The following is a 14852-nucleotide window of genomic DNA, read 5'->3' on the forward strand; positions in this document are numbered from 1 at the left end:
GTGGCAAATGGAGTTTAATGCAGAAAAGTGTGAGGTGATTCATTTTGGAAGGAATAACAGGAAGACAGCGTACTGGGCTAATGGTAAGATTCTTGGTAGTGTGGATTGTTACACGTTTTAGTTACCGTTGTATGAAGAGTCAGAAGTCCTGTTCCTTTTCACCAAACACCATTTATTTCACTTCCACAGCCTCTGCACAAAACTCCAACAATACACCACCTGACAGAGGCCACCTGGAGCCCCTTTACATATCAGTGTCAATTAGTGGATACTTAACATAAATGAGACAACTAATTGCAATGTCTCTTAACCCATTACTTAACGTGGATGAGCAGAGAGATCTCGGTGTCCATGTGCATAGATCCCTGAAAGTTGCCACCCAGGTTGAGAGGGTTGTTAAGAAGGCGTATGGTGTGTTAGCTTTTATTGGTAGAGGGATTGAGTTTCGGAGCCGTGAGGTCATGTTGCAGCTGTACAAAACTCTGGTGCGGCCGCATTTGGAGTATTGCGTGCAATTCTGGTCGCCGCATTATAGGAAGGATGTGGAAGCATTGGAAAGGGTGCAGAGGAGATTTACCAGGATGTTGCCTGGTATGGAGGGAAGATCTTATGAGGAAAGGCTGAGGGACTTGAGGCTGTTTTCATTAGAGAGAAGAAGGTTAAGAGGTGACTTAATTGAGGCATACAAGATGATCAGAGGATTGGATAGGGTGGACAGTGAGAGCCTTTTTCCTTGGATGGTGATGTCTAGCATGAGGGGATATACCTTTAAATTGAGGGGAGGTAGATATAAGACAGATGTCAGAGGTAGGTTCTTTACTCAGAGAGTAGTAAGGGTGTGGAATGCCCTGCCTGCAACAGTAGTGGACTCGCCAATACTAAGGGCATTCAAATGGTCATTGGATAGACATATGGACGATAAGGGAATAGTGCAGATGGGCTTTAGAGTGGTTTCACAGGTGAGCACAACATTGAGGGCCGAAGGGCCTGTACTGCGCTGTAATGATCTATGTTCTATGGGCCAAGGAGTTTGGAAGATGCGGGTAGTGTGGGGTCCGGGGGGGGGGGGGGGGGGGGGCGGGGGAGGGGGGGTTAGTTCTTCTCGGGTGGGGTGATTTTGTTGTGATTGTTTGTTATGAGGTAATAAGTTTGTAAGGGGGCAACTGTCGACCCCCCCGGCTGCTTGTGGTGTTTTTCCTTTTCTGGAGGGGGTGACCGTGGTTTTGGATGTGCCTTCTTTGGGGTGGGGGTGGGGAGGTCCAGGGGGAGCCATTTGTACAGACCAAGGAGGAGAGGGTGGGGGGGGGGAAGGTGGAGGGGTAGATTGGAGGAGCCTTCGGGCAGCGCTGCCGCCAGATAATGCTGGTGAACGGAAGTGAGGTGGGGGAGGTAGCTGATGGGATTGGCCAGGTTAGGGGGGGGGGGGGGGGAAGAGGGGACACAACGTGGCAGGGCTGGAGTAGGAACGGGGTCATGGATGGAGACGGGGCCATCTTGCCCGGTTTAGGGTGAAGTTAAAGGGGACAGAATCTGAAGAGGAGGATGATGGACAGGGGAGGGGAGTCGAGATGCAAGCCTCCAGTAAGGTTCATAACATGCAACGTACGGGGGCTGAACGGGCCTGTGAAGAGGTTCAGGGTCTTCACGCACTTGAGGAGCATGAAAGCGGGGGTGATCTTTCTGTAGGAGGAGTACATCCGGGTGAAGGATCAGGTTATATTGAAAAGGGATTGGTGGGCCAGGTATTTCACTTGGGGTTTGATTCAAAGTCACGGGAGGGCAGGGGGGTGGCCATCCTGCTGAGCAAAAGGACGATGGGCGAGTTTCTCCCTTTTGGGGGACTAAAGCGACACACTGACAACCCCCCGCAGAGTCAGATGCCCCCGCCCCCCACCAGATGTGAACCACGCCGGCGGGAACTCGGCCGCTCGACCACGGAGAATCACCTCTTCCAACGGGGCCCCCGACCAGCGCCGTGTCAACCGCGCGCGCGGGACTGGTGGGTCCGCGGAGAATCGCCAAAGCGCCGTCACGCCGGTTTCCGCCGTGAACGGCTATTTTCCGTCCCTGCACGAGGCACGATTCCGGCGCGGAGGGTTGGAAATCCCGCCCGGGGTTTGTAGGTGCTAAGGAAGTTTGGAATTCAGGGGGGGAGATGTGTGATAGTGAGCGGGGTGTTGGAGCAGATGCCGGTGGTGCTAATGAATGTTAATGCGCCAAATTGAGACAACGTGGGGTTTGTGAAAGGGTTGCTCGGGGTGATTCCAGACCTGGACACGCATCAGTTGATTGTGAGGGGTGATTTTAATTGCGTGCTGGAGCCGAGAATGGATAGGTCGAGCCCTAAGTCAAAGGGAAGGTTGAGGATGGCGAAGGGGCTGGGAGGGTTTATGGAAAGGATGGGAATGCTGGATCCGTGCAGGTTTAGGAACCTGGGGGAGAGGGAGCATTGCTTCTTCCTGCATGTGTACAAGGTGTACCCCAGAATTCAATTCTTTGTGGTGAGGGCAGAGTATGCAGGAATCGTTTTCTCTGACCATGCACCACACTAGTTGTAGGTTAGTCTTAGCTTGAGGCAGGATCAGAGGCTGGGATGGAGGTTAGACAAGGGGTTCTGTGACAGGGTGTGGTCGGTGATCAGAGACGATGTGGAGTCAGAATGGCAGCCACATTTTGGGAGGCGTTAAAGGCAGTGGTTCTGGGGGAGATTATTTCGTTCAAGATGCACAGAGACAGGCGGAGGGAGGAGTATGGACAGTTGTTGGACGAGATAGTTGAGGTGGACAAGAAATATTTGAGGGCCCACCCAAGGAGGGGTTGGTGGAGAGAAAGACGTTACAGGGACAGTTCAATAGGCTGACTATGAGAACGATAGCTGGGCAGCAACAGAGGGCGCGCGGGGGTGCAGCAACAGAGGGGCAGCACGGTAGCCTAGTGGATACCACAATTGCTTCACAGCTCCAGGGTCCCAGGTTCGATTCCCCGCTGGGTCACTGTCTGAGCGGAGTCTGCACGTTCTCCCCGTGTCTGCGTGGGTTTCCTCCGGGGGCTCCGGTTTCCTCCCACAGCCCACAGATGTGCAGGTTAGGTGGATTGGCCATGCTAAATTGCCTTAGTGTCCATAATTGTCCTTAGTGTTGGGTGGGGTTACTGGGTTATGGGGATAGGGTGGAGGTGTTGACCTTGGGTAGGGTGCTCTTTCCAAGAGCCGGTGCAGACTCGATGGGCCGAATGGCCTCCTTCTGCACTGTAAATTCTATGATAATTCTATGATAATATGGAGAGAAGGTGAGGCACATGCTCGCCCACCAGCTACGGAGACAGGCCAAGTCAAGAAATTCTGAGGGTACGGACAAGAAAAGGGGCCGGGGGGGGGGGGTAGTGTCCGAGCCGGGGAGGATAAATGAGGCATTCAGGGAGTATATTGAGATGTTATACAGGGCCAATCCAGGGCGCGAGGAAGCGGGCACGGGGCCGACCCAGGGGGCGAGTAAGCGGGCACGGGGCCGATCCAGGGGGTGAGGAAGTGGGCACGGGGCCGATCCAGGGGGCGAGGAAGCGGTTCGGGGCCGATCCAGGGGGTGAGGAAGCGGGCACGGGGCTGATCCAGGGGGCGAGGAAGCGGGCACGGGGCCGATCCAGGGAGTGAGGAAGCGGGCACGGGGCCGACCCAGGGGGTGAGGAAGTGGGCACGGGGCCGATCCAGGGGGCGAGGAAGCGGTTCGGGGCCGATCCAGGGGGTGAGGAAGCGGGCACGGGGCCGATCCAGGGGGCGAGGAAGCGGGCATGGGGCCGATCCAGGGGGTGAGGCAGCGGGCACGGTGCTGATCCAGGGGGTGAGGAAGCGGGCACGGGGCCGATCCAGGGGGCGAGGAAGCAGGCACGGGGCCGATCCAGGGGGTGAGGAAGCGGGCACGGGGTGGTTTTTGGATGGGCTGGAATTCCCGCGTCTGGATGAGGGGAGGATGCAGGCGCTGGAGGAGCCTCTCGGGTTGAGAGAGGTGATGGATAGCATAAAAGGGCTGAAGTCGGGGAAGGCCCCGGGAACGGTTACCTGGCAAAGTTTTATAAGGTGTTTGCAACGGAGCTGCCACCACATTTACTGGGAATGTTTAGCGAGGCGCTGGAGAAGAGGGAGCTGCCTGAGTCATTGATCGCACTAATCCCGAAGAAGGGGAAGGACCGACTAGAGTGTGGGTCATATAAACCCATATCATTGTTAAATACGTGTGTCTTTAAAAGCACTTGTCTTTGCAGGGGCAGGCCAGTCGATTTCGGCGTGAGAACAGCTGGTGAGTCAGTTTCAGAGGGAGCAGTGCGGAAGTGGCTGCTGGGAGGTAAGTCTGTCCTTGTCCTGTCCACTTGTCTTTGCAGGGGCAGGCCAGTCGATTTCGGCGGGAGTGGAGCTGGCTGGTTAGTCAATTTCAGCAGGAGCTGAGAATTTTTTTTTTTAATTAGTGTTTTAGGCGGGAACAGGAAGTCGACCCGCGGACGACTAAAATAATAATAAAACCCATTGGTCTGAGGTAAGTACCATATTTTATTATATTATTATTATTTTTTATAAAAAATTTAATTTAGTTGTTAGCCAGATCTTGGTAGAAAGTTAGAGGAATGGCAGGGAAGGGAGTGCAATGTTCCTCCTGCAGGATGTTTGAGGTGAGGGATGCAGTTAGTGTCCCTGCTGATTTTACCTACAGGAAGTGCTGCCATCTCCAGCTCCTCCAAGACCGAGTTGGGGAACTGGAGCTGGAGTTGGAAGAACTTTGGATCATTCGGGAGGCAGAAGGGGTCATAGATAGCAGCTTCAGGGAATTAGTTACACCAAAGATTGGAGATAGGTGGGTAACTGTAAGAGGGACTGGGAAAAAGCAGTCAGTGCAGGGATCCCCTGCGGTTGTTCCCCTGAGAAACAAGTATACCGCTTTGGATACTTGTGGGGGGGACGACTTACCAGAGGTAAGCCATGGGGTACGGGCCTCTGGCACGGAGTCTGTCCCTGTTGCTCAGAAGGGAAGGGGGGAGAGGAGCAGAGCATTAGTAATTGGGGACTCTATAGTCAGGGGCACAGATAGGAGATTTTGTGGGAGCGTGAGAGGCTCACGTTTGTTATGTTGCCTCCCAGGTGCAAGGGTACGTGATGTCTCGGATCGTGTTTTCCGGGTCCTTAGGGGGGAGGGGGAGCAGCCCCAAGTCGTGGTCCACATTGGCACTAACGACATAGGTAGGAAAGGGGACAAGGATGTCAGGCAGGCTTTCAGGGAGCTAGGATGGAAGCTCAGAACTAGAACAAACAGAGTTGTTATCTCTGGGTTGTTGCCCGTGCCACGTGATAGTGAGATGAGGAATAGGGAGAGAGAGCAATGAAACACGTGGCTACAGGGATGGTGCAGGCGGGAGGGATTCAGATTTCTGGATAACTGGGGCTCTTTCTGGGGAAGGTGGGACCTCTACAGACAGGATGGTCTACATCTGAACCTGAGGGGCACAAATATCCTGGGGGGGAGATTTGTTAGTGCTCTTTGGGGGGGTTTAAACTAATGCAGCAGGGGCATGGGAACCTGGATTGTAGTTTTAGGGTAAGGGAGAATGAGAGTATAGAGGTCAGGAGCACAGATTTGACGTCGCAGGAGGGGGCCAGTGTTCAGGTAGGTGGTTTGAAGTGTGTCTACTTCAATGCCAGGAGTATACGAAACAAGGTAGGGGAACTGGCAGCATGGGTTGGTACCTGGGACTTCGATGTTGTGGCCATTTCGGAGACATGGATAGAGCAGGGACAGGAATGGATGTTGCAGGTTCCGGGGTTTAGGTGTTTTAGTAAGCTCAGAGAAGGAGGCAAAAGAGGGGGAGGTGTGGCGCTGCTAGTCAAGAGCAGTATTACGGTGGCGGAGAGGATGCTAGATGGGGACTCTTCTTCCGAGGTAGTATGGGCTGAAGTTAGAAACAGGAAAGGAGAGGTCACCCTGTTGGGAGTTTTTTATAGGCCTCCTAATAGTTCTAGGGATGTAGAGGAAAGGATGGCGAAGATGATTCTGGATAAGAGCGAAAGTAACAGGGTAGTTATTATTTACTTTCCAAATATTGACTGGAAAAGATATAGTTCAAGTACAATAGATGGGTCGTTTTTTGTACAGTGTGTGCAGGAGGGTTTCCTGAAACAATATGTTGACAGGCCAACAAGAGGCGAGGCCACGTTGGATTTGGTTTTGGGTAATGAACCAGGCCAGGTGTTGGATTTGGAGGTAGGAGAGCACTTTGGGGACAGTGACCACAATTCGGTGACGTTTACGTTAATGATGGAAAGGGATAAGTATACACCGCAGGGCAAGAGTTATAGCTGGGGGAAGGGCAATTATGATGCCATTAGACGTGACTTGGGGGGGTTAAGGTGGAGAAGTAGGCTGCAAGTGTTGGGCACACTGGATAAGTGGGGCTTGTTCAAGGATCAGCTACTGCGTGTTCTTGATAAGTATGTACCGGTCAGGCAGGGAGGAAGGCGTCGAGCGAGGGAACCGTGGTTTACCAAGGAAGTGGAATCTCTTGTTAAGAGGAAGAAGGAGGCCTATGTGAAGATGAGGTGTGAAGTTTCAGTTGGGGCGATGGATAGTTACAAGGTAGCGAGGAAGGATCTAAAGAGAGAGCTAAGACGAGCAAGGAGGGGACATGAGAAGTATTTGGCAGGAAGGATCAAGGAAAACCCAAAAGCTTTCTATAGGTATGTCAGGAATAAGCGAATGACTAGGGAAAGAGTAGGACCAGTCAAGGACAGGGATGGGAAATTGTGTGTGGAGTCTGAAGAGATAGGCGAGATACTAAATGAATATTTTTCGTCAGTATTCACTCAGGAAAAAGATAATGTTGTGGAGGAGAATGCTGAGCCCCAGGCTAATAGAATAGATGGCATTGAGGTACGTAGGGAAGAGGTGTTGGCAATTCTGGACAGGCTGAAAATAGATAGTCCCCGGGACCTGATGGGATTTATCCTAGGATTCTCTGGGAGGCCAGGGAAGAGATTGCTGGACCTTTGGCTTTGATTTTTATGTCATCATTGGCTACAGGAATAGTGCCAGAGGACTGGAGGACAGCAAATGTGGTCCCTTTGTTCAAAAAGGGGAGCAGAGACAACCCCGGCAACTATAGACCGGTGAGCCTCACGTCTGTAGTGGGTAAAGTCTTGGAGGGGATTATAAGAGACAAGATTTATAATCATCTAGATAGGAATAATATGATCAGGGATAGTCAGCATGGCTTTGTGAAGGGTAGGTCATGCCTCACAAACCTTATTGAGTTCTTTGAGAAGGTGACTGAACAGGTAGATGAGGGTAGAGCAGTTGATGTGGTGTATATGGATTTCAGCAAAGCATTTGATAAGGTTCCCCACGGTAGGCTATTGCAGAAAATACGGAGGCTGGGGATTGAGGGTGATTTAGAGATGTGGATCAGAAATTGGCTAGCTGAAAGAAGACAGAGGGTGGTGGTTGATGGGAAATGTTCAGAATGGAGTACAGTCACAAGTGGAGTACCACAAGGATCTGTTCTGGGGCCGTTGCTGTTTGTCATTTTTATCAATGACCTAGAGGAAGGCGCAGAAGGGTGGGTGAGTAAATTTGCAGACGATACTAAAGTCGGTGGTGTTGTCGATAGTGTGGAAGGATGTAGCAGGTTACAGAGGGATATAGATAAGCTGCAGAGCTGGGCTGAGAGGTGGCAAATGGAGTTTAATGTAGAGAAGTCTGAGGTGATTCACTTTGGAAGGAATAACAGGAATGCGGAATATTTGGCTAATGGGAAAGTTCTTGAAAGTGTGGATGAGCAGAGGGATCTAGGTGTCCATGTACATAGATCCCTGAAAGTTGCCACCCAGGTTGATAGGGTTGTGAAGAAGGCCTATGGAGTGTTGGCCTTAATTGGTAGAGGGATTGAGTTCCGGAGTCAGGAGGTCATGTTGCAGCTGTACAGAACTCTGGTACGGCCGCATTTGGAGTATTGCGTACAGTTCTGGTCACCGCATTATAGGAAGGACGTGGAGGCTTTGGAGCGGGTGCAGAGGAGATTTACCAGGATGTTGCCTGGTATGGAGGGAAAATCTTATGAGGAAAGGCTGATGGACTTGAGGTTGTTTTCGTTGGAGCGAAGAAGGTTAAGAGGAGACTTAATAGAGGCATACAAAATGATCAGGGGGTTAGATAGGGTGGACAGTGAGAGCCTTCTCCCGCGGATGGAAATGGCTGGCACGAGGGGACATAACTTTAAACTGAGGGGTAATAGATATAGGACAGGGGTCAGAGGTAGGTTCTTTACGCAAAAAGTAGTGAGGCCGTGGAATGCCCTACCTGCTACAGTAGTGAACTCGCCAACATTGAGGGCATTTAAAAGTTTATTGGATAAACATATGGATGATAATGGCATAGTGTAGGTTAGATGGCTTTTGTTTCAGTGCAACATCGTGGGCCGAAGGGCCTGTACTGCGCTGTATTGTTCTATGTTCTATGTTCTATGGTTGCAGAGGACCAATCGGGTTTTGAGATGGGCGGGCAACGTTCCGGTAACATTACGCGGTTATTAATTGTGATTAATTGAGAAGACTTTGAACCGGGTAGAGTGGTGGTGCCTGTTCGAGGTTCTGGGAAGGTTTGGGTTTGGGCCGAAGTTTGTGGCGTGGGTGCGTCTGCTGTATGTGGCACCGGTGGCGAGTGTACGGACCAGTGAGATGAGTTCACGGAGCTTCAGGCTGTACAGAGGAACAAGGCAGGGGTGTCCCCTGTCGCCGCTGTTGTTTGTGCTGGCAATAGAGCCGCTGGCAATGCCCCTTAGGGGGTCAGTAAAATGGTTGGGGATTGTGATGGGGAGTCAGGAGCACTGGGTGTCGTATGCAGACAACCTGCTGCTGTTCGGATGAGATCCACTGGAGAGTATGGGGAGAATTATGGGCTTACTAGAGAGGTTTGGGGCCTCCACGGTCTGTAAGCTGAATGTCAGAAAGAGTGAAGTGTCTCCAGTGAATGAGGCGGGTTGGGGAGCCAATCTGGGAGCTTTGCCATTTAGGGTAGCCAGGGACAGGTTTAGGTATTTGGCGTCTGTCATGATATGCAAACATGCAACCAATGAACACTCAGAATAGGACACAACCAATGGGCAGTCAGGACACTCGGAGGTGGCTTGACCACAAGGGGGCATGGCATAAACACTATAAAAGGAAGGAGGCCCTCACACCCTGCCTCTTTCCACAGACAGACATCTAGAGAGTTAGACATGGTTAATCAGCAGCCTCACACCCCAGCACGTGGCTTCGAGCAAGCTGCTACAGTTAGACGGAGTTACTACAGTTAGATTCGCAGAGAGTCAAACTAATTTGAGAACTGTGTTAATAGTTCAATAAACACGTTGATGTATCATCAATGACCACGAGACGAGAATGGTGAAACAATTGAGGCTTTATTGCACAAGATGTTGAGCCTCCTGCAGTTGGAACCAGAACGGGAGCAGCGCAGGAGAGCGTACACTTTTATACAGCGCCTGCTGGGAGAAGCCAGCAGGCTGGGATTACTGTGGTACCTGTAATACAGTGGCAGTACCGTAATACGCGTAGTGTGTTACCAGTGGTGTTTATCACACACGTTGAACTCATTTTAGAGTCTGAAGCATCCTTTAGTTACGACTGCAAGTAGCAGCCCGTGTTATCCGAAGCAGCAGAACACAACAGCGTTCAGGTGATGGGGGAGTGTGCGACGGTGGACAAATGGAACCTGACAAAGTTGGTGGAGGAGGTTCGGGAGGACTTTAGATGGGATATGTTACACCTGACACTAGCGGGGAGGGTCCAGGTGGTGGAAATGAATGTTCTGCCAAGGTTGCTGTTTGTATTCCAGACCCTCCCGATCTTCATTCCGAAGGGAGTTTATATGGACGGGGAAGGTACCTCGGGTGAAGAGGGCCCTGCTACGGAGGCAGAAATGGCTTTTGGTGTCACTGAATCTGTTGCTCTACTATTGGGCTGTGAATGCGGAGAAGGTGAGGCAGTGGTGGGAAGGAGAGGGGTCAGAATGGGTTAGGGTGGAGGAGGAGTCCTGAAGGGAGTCCCGCCTGAGGGCCATGGTGATGGCGGCGCTACCGCTGGCAGTGAGGAGGTTCATGGAGAGCCCAGTCCACAGTTAGGGTGTGGAACCAGTTGAGGAGACAGTTTCGGATGGACGGGGCGTCAGTGCTGACACCGCGGTGTGGGAACCACGGGTTTAAGCCGGGGGAGACGGATGGCATGTGTGGGGATATACATCACTAAGTACACAAAGGGTTAATGTACATACACTACACCTAGCTAGACACTAGAGGGAGCACCAGAGACATGACACACAGACAGTCAACCAATAGGTCAGTAAGATAGGACATGACCAATGGGCAGTCATGATACACACAGAGGTGACACTACCACAGGAGGGCATTGCACCAACCCATATATAAGGACACAGCACACATGCTCAGTCTCTTTCCAGTGGAGACACTCCGTGTCTACACAGGGTTGATTTGAAACACATCACTCCCACCATGTGGATTGTAGCAGACTGGTTTGTCAGTCTGAGTAGCTGTAGAAGGATTAATAGTAGAGTCGAATCCAAGTAGGAGAATTGTTAACAGTTTAATAAACGTGTTAAAACTATCTCCAAGTCTGAACCTTCCTTTGTCAGAGTGAACATCAAGGAAGCAGCTTATGCTACGTCAAGAGCAGAACAAAACAGCATGTACAGGAGGTGGAGAGAGGCGGGGGGGGGGGGGGGGGGCAAGGAATCGATACGTGGAGGAAAGGTTGCAGGTCTGGAAGAGCTGAGGGAGAGGGTGGAGCTTCTGAAAGGAAGCAAATTCAGGTATATGCAAATGAAGGACTTTGCACGGAAGGAATGGAGAGTGTTTCCCAAGCTGCCGGAGTATACCCTGTTGGAGAGGTTGCTGCTCCCGGATGTGGAAGGGAAGGGTAGGATTGGGGATATATAAGGCAGCACTGTGGTGCAGTGGTTAGCACTGCTGCCTCACGGTGCCAAGGTCCTGGGTTCGATCCAGGCCCCGGGTCACTATCCGTGTGGGGTCTCACCCCTACAACCCAAAGATGTGCAGAGTAGGTGGTTTGGCTAAATTGCCCCCTAATACGAAAAAAGATAATTGGGTACTCTAAATTTATTTTTAAGATTAGGATTGGGGATATATATGGTTGGCTGGGGGAGAGGGGGGAGGTGGGAACGCAGGTGGTGAGGATTAAGGAGAAATTGGAGGAGGAGTAGAGAGGGAGATAGGATGGAGTATGTGGCGATGCACAGGGTGAATTCGACCTCGTGTGCATGGATGAGTTTGATTCAGTTTAAGGTGGTACACAGGGCGAATATGACTTGGGCGAGGTTAAATGGGTTCTTCCAGGAGGTGGCAGACAAGTGTGAGAAGTGTGGGCGAGGACCAGCAAATCATTCACATGTTCTGGGGCTGCGAGCAGTTGGAGCGATACTGGGACGGGGTGGCGGCCTGGCTGGGGGACCTGTACGATTTTTTCCGAATGGAGAAGATTTAGTTTGAATCGAGGGGCTCAGCAGTCAGCTTTGAGACACGGTGCGGACTATTCATGACCGTGTTCGAGGAATTGTTCATTGCGGGGGGCGCGGGGGGGGGGGGGTGAAAAGGGGGAAAAAGCTTGCACAAACTGTGAGATGTGAAGAATGTTCTTCAATGTATTTATTTATGCTTTTGTACTTTTGAATATGTTTGGAATAGAATACATTATAAAAAATTAATGAATTATGGTCAATGTTCCCGAAATTCTCCCCTACTGAAACTTCTACCACCTGGCCCAGCTCATTCCCCAACACCAGGTCCAGTATGGTCCCTTCCCTAATTGGACTATCTACATATTGTTTCAAGAAGCCCTCCTGGTTGCCCCTTACAAACTCTGCTCCATCCAAGCCCCCAGCACAAAGTGAGTCCCAGTCAATATAGGGGAAGTTAAAATCACCCACCACAACAACCCTGTTACTTTTACACCTTGCCAAAATCTGCCTACATATCTGCTCCTGTATCTCCCACTGGCTGTTGGGAGGCCTATAGTAAACCCCCAACATAGGGCGCACCCTTCCTATTCCTGAGCTCTATCCATATTGCCTCGCTGTATGAGCCCTCCGAGGTGTCCTCCCATAGTCCAGCTGTGATATTCTCCTTAGCCAGTAGTGCAACTCCTCCACCCTAAGACCATAAGACATAGGAGTGGAAGTAAGGCCATTCGGCCCATCGAGTCCACTCCACCATTTAATCATGGCTGATTTCAACTCCATTTACCCGCTCTCTCTCCATAGCCCTTAATTCCTCGAGAAATCAAGAATTTATCAACTTCTGTCTTAAAGACACTCAACGTCCCGGCCTCCACCGCCCTCTGTGGCAATGAATTCCACAGACCCACCACTCTCTGGCTGAAGAAATTTCTCCTCATCTCTGTTCTAAAGTGACTCCCTTTTATTCTAAGGCTGTGCCCCCGGGTCCTAGTCTCCCCTGCTAATGGAAACAACTTCCCTACGTCCACCCTATCTAAGCCATTCATTATATATACCCCTTTTATATCCCCCTCTATCCTGCCTGAAACATCTAAATCTTGGAATGTTTAGCTGCCAATCCTGTCCCTCCCTCAACCAGGTCTCTGTAATGGCAACAACATCACAGTTCCAAGTCCTAATCTCCAAGTTAATCTGCCTTACCTGTTTGACTTATTGCATTGAACCACGCAGACACGGGGAAAATGTGCAAACTCCACACGGACAGCGACCCAGGGCCGGGATTCAAACCCGGGTCCTCGGCAGCAGCGCTAACCACTGTGCCGCCCACACTTTTTCAGTTTTTTTCAACAGAGACCAGTTACTCTGTTTACTCACCAACTGGATCTCCACCAACCGACTCTGCTCCCAGTCAGCTGCACTCTTTGTAAACTCCGGGCTCTCCTCACGCTCTTTGGGGAAATGTAGGAAATGATAGGAGCACCTTGCTCCCTCAGTCACCGAACTCCCTCAGTCACCGAACTCCCTCAGTCACCGAACTCCCTCAGTCACCGAACTCCCTCAGTCACCGAACTCCCTCAGTCACCAAACTCCCTCAGTCACCGAACTCCCTCAGTCACCGAACCCCCACTTTAGCACTCTAATGCAGCCCAAAGTCAGCACTGTAAGATGGCTCACTTTTATATTAGGAATGTTTAGCCTCTGAAAACTGGTTAATCCAGATATCTAATTAACTAGTTACAGCTGCGAGCAGAACCTGATTTTAAACTCATCTTCTTTCAACCCAAACAGCATCTTTTCAGTTCATTTAATAAAGATTAGACTTTACATAGAAATTAACCCTTAATTTTGCTCAGTCACCGAAGTCCCACTTTAGCACTCTAATGCAGCCCATGTCAGCACGCCAGTGTCCAAGTCAGGAGGGGAATCTCCAACTGGTCCCCATGTATCTGCTGCCCTTGTCCTTTTAGGTGGTAGTGGCCATGGGTTTGGAAGGTGCTGCCTAACGAGAATTATAGAATCTTGGGCTGGGATTCTCACGGAATTGGTGGGGCAGGCCGTACCGGCGCCAAAGAGCGGCATGAACCACTCCAGCGTTGGGCCGCCCGGAAGTTGCAGAATCCTAGGCCGACGCTGGAGGAGTTGGCGCTGCGCCAAAGGGCCTCCGCCGGCCGACGCGAGTTGGCGCATGCGCAGGACCGCCAGCGTGTTCTGGTGCATGAGCGGGGGGTTTCTTCTCCGCACTGGCCAAGGCCGAGCTTTACAGAGGTCGGCGAGGAGCGAAAGAGTGCCCCCATGGCACAGGCCCGCCTGCAGATCGGTGGGCCCTGATCGCGGGCCAGGCCACCGTGGGGGACCCCCCGAGTTTGATCCCCCCGCACCCCCCTCGAGGAGCCCGCTAACCGCCCTCCAAGCCAGGTCCCGCCGGTATGGACCATGTCTAATCCACGCCGGCGGGACTGGCCAAAAACGGGCGGCTGCTCGGCCCATCGGGGCCTGGAGAATTGCCGGGGGGGCCGCTGCCAACGGCCCCTGACCGTTGCGGCGCGATCTCCGCCCAAAAAACGGCGAATTCGCCAGCCGGCGAGGGAGTGGCAGGGCGGGATTCACGCTGCACCCCAGCGATTCTCTGACCCGGCGGGGGGTCGGAGAATCCCGCCCATTGAATCTCTACAGTGCAGAAGGAGGCGATTTGGCCCATCAAGTATGCACAACCCTCTGAGTGTCCTACCTATGCCCACACCCCCACCTATCCCCGTAACCCCACCTAACCTGTACACTAAGGGCAATTTTATCATCAGCAATTTACCTAACCTGCACATCCCCTGGTTGAGGAGACACGGCCTTCAAATTACTATTGGGGAGATTGTCTTTGATCCCTCGCACACAGTGGATTCCCTACACACAGGCTTCATCTCTCGCCCTGGGCCCTGAGACTAAACCAGATTGTCTGTTTGTGACTCAGTTAGCTTCAGTTTCATGCAGCTTATTGCTTCCTCTTGTAGCTGACTGTAAATCCTGTCCCAAGATCACTTTCGTGGTCAAGAGGGGGTCTGTAAGTTCAATGAACCTGACCCGTAATCACTCCATTTAAGAGCGTAAACAACAGAAGATATTCAGTAAGATCAAGGCTGACATTAAATACCTTCCTGCACTGTCCCCACATCCTTTGATTCCCTTGTTATCCAAAAATCCACTGATGTCTAACCTGAATACAACACAGTGTTCCACGTAGTAGGAAGGTGGTTCTGGGCCTTTCTAAGTCAATCATAAAAGTGAACTAAGTCTCCAAAAAATGGGGACCACCTTGTCTCCAGACAGAAGATAATCCTT

The sequence above is a fragment of the Scyliorhinus torazame genome, chromosome 2 (assembly GCF_047496885.1).
Source record: "Scyliorhinus torazame isolate Kashiwa2021f chromosome 2, sScyTor2.1, whole genome shotgun sequence".
Lineage (NCBI taxonomy): Eukaryota > Metazoa > Chordata > Chondrichthyes > Carcharhiniformes > Scyliorhinidae > Scyliorhinus > Scyliorhinus torazame.